The sequence below is a fragment of the Coenobita brevimanus genome, unplaced genomic scaffold (genome assembly GCF_032717465.1).
Source record: "Coenobita brevimanus isolate Jiangsu-jjx unplaced genomic scaffold, ASM3271746v2 jjx.HiC_scaffold_2735, whole genome shotgun sequence".
Lineage (NCBI taxonomy): Eukaryota > Metazoa > Arthropoda > Malacostraca > Decapoda > Coenobitidae > Coenobita > Coenobita brevimanus.
In genome coordinates this window covers 149,193-151,585 of record NW_027643692.1, presented here as the reverse complement: position 1 = coordinate 151,585, position 2,393 = coordinate 149,193, and positions in this window count along the sequence as shown.

The following is a 2,393-nucleotide window of genomic DNA, read 5'->3' as shown; positions in this document are numbered from 1 at the left end:
TGGTTACGGTTATTATTTTTTTGTTTTTTTGGCTTTACATGTAGAGCATAGGCGCTGATGATCATTTTGATGTATAAAAGGTTTGTTTATTGCCTTCTGGTTATGACGTTGCCATAAACACAACTTTAAAGCGTCATAACTCAAAAGTTCATTTTGGCGCCGATGCCCCTTTGGTTCTAGACGCCTCTGCTGATTATTAAGAAGAGAGGATAACTGCAGTAGGCCGGTTGGCCCATGCTAGGCAGCTCCTAGAAGAGTAACTGAACTACTAGAATGAGATAAGGATAGCAAAGAAGAAGGCTCTCCCCCGCCCTCCAAACTCTCCAGCCGAAGCCGGCAGGAAAAAGTCTGAAAGAACACCACGCCATTTAGAAAAACTGGCGTGGACATTTTACAGGAAAGTGTGAAAGGAGAATAGAGGCTCCACCTCTCTCTCTCTCTCTCTCTCTCTCTCTCTCTCTCTCTCTTCTTTGATTTACTGGTGGTACAGTTACGGCCATATTCTTAAAAATAATTCCTTCCCTAAACTTTTCCTTCCCTTCGAAGGATTTTCCTTTCCCTGCAGTATGCGTAAAGATTTCCTTGGAAGGGAAGGAAAAATGTTCAGGTTGGTAGCCCTGTTAAACTAAAATGACCCATGCTGCTGATATTTGGTATGATGGAGCGTTAAATTTATAAACTAATACATCAAGACACGCATATCTCGTGCTGGATAATGAAAGCACAACACATTTGAGACGTGGGAGGTGGCCACCACATCTACAGTATACTGTTGGTTTGTATTCAGCCATAAATGCCATTCTGGCCAACACCGCAGCGTGTTCACTCCTCAAGACAATATTTTGATAAATTATATTCGAGGAATAGTATTACGCTTAATGTTGTTATTAAAGTCGCACCAATTTAAAACAAATGTTTGGGTGGGGTCTGGCGCTGGGTGCAGCCATGCCATACTTCCAAAACGAGCGATGAGTAGATTCTGTTATATATGTAATAGGCATCACAGATAGGTACACACATATTAATACAATATAAACGTAAGTATTCTAGCATATCAAAGGAAGGTAAACTTGTAATGCATATGGCTCTTGTACATCAATAAAGAAACGTGGCATACATATTTTACAGTGGTGCTGAAAAAAATGTAGTTACTTTTACCGACTTTCACGGTAGTTCTAAGTTGGGTAAGTAATGTAACAATTACGTTTATAATATAATTTGAAGGAATCAGTAGAACATACGCTATTTTCTTAATAGAAATAAATAAGTTAAAACACTCACGAGCGGCAACATCCAGGCCCATACTGGGAATCATAAATTATATGAGAGAGAGAGAATGCGATTTTTAAATTCATTATTTTGGTTATATTTATAACTTAAATTAGTTTGTCTTTACACACACACACACATACACACACACAAATACACACACACACAGAAGTGGGTGGTCATGTCAGTGGCACCATTGGATTGTCAAGGCCAATGTGAGTCGTCATCGCCGCGCGAGGGCAGCACATACAAGGTTGACTCCACGCTGCTTGCCTGTCGCCATCACGCGAGGCTGATGCAGTGACATCGTGATTTTCAACACGTCGAGCCTCAGTGTAGCTCTTGCTTGGTAGGGTGTATTTCTCCGACGGTTAGCCCATGGCGCCAAGCCGTCTACACTCGCATGATCGCATCTGCCTTATCAACGGTTTCTTTACCCCCTCCCTCGCCCTCAGTCACCAAATGTCAGGCGGGGAGAGAGGATTATTGAGAGGAGCATGTGTAGTTAAAAGGAAAGGCAGACTGACAAATGAGGAAGTGCAGGAGCGTTGTGGTGTTAATGTGAACGTGATAGAAAGCGTTAGGAGAAAATACACTGAGGTGGTTTGGCCATGTGGAGAGGATGGAGAGCGAGACAAGCGAGGAGAGTGTATGTGAGTGAGGTGGAGGGGGGGAGGAGAGGGAGGGGAGGCCTAAGATGAGATGGAAGGATGGGATGGATGGATGTAAGAGAGAGGGGGGAGAGTGAGCCAGTGGCGTATCCAGGAAATTTGCCAGGGGGGGCAAACACTTGGAATATTTCCCCATAATATGTCACCACAAACTTTCCTAGATTTGATGTTTTATGTCATCAGAAATAAATTGACATCATTACTGTCGCATTTGTTCCAATGTCTTAAAGAAAAACTATCTTTTCCCCACATATTGACAGCTTTCTTGAAGTTACTTTAAGTTAATAGCTAATAATCCTTTCAGAGGACAAGTATGTAAAAACACTCAGTACATAATGTTACCAGAGGTCTACTATTTCATTAGAGAGAAAATGGAAACACCAGCAATAAATTAGAAGGCACTGGAGTTGCCCTAGCAAAGACATCTCCATGTCCACAGAACTTCCTGAACGG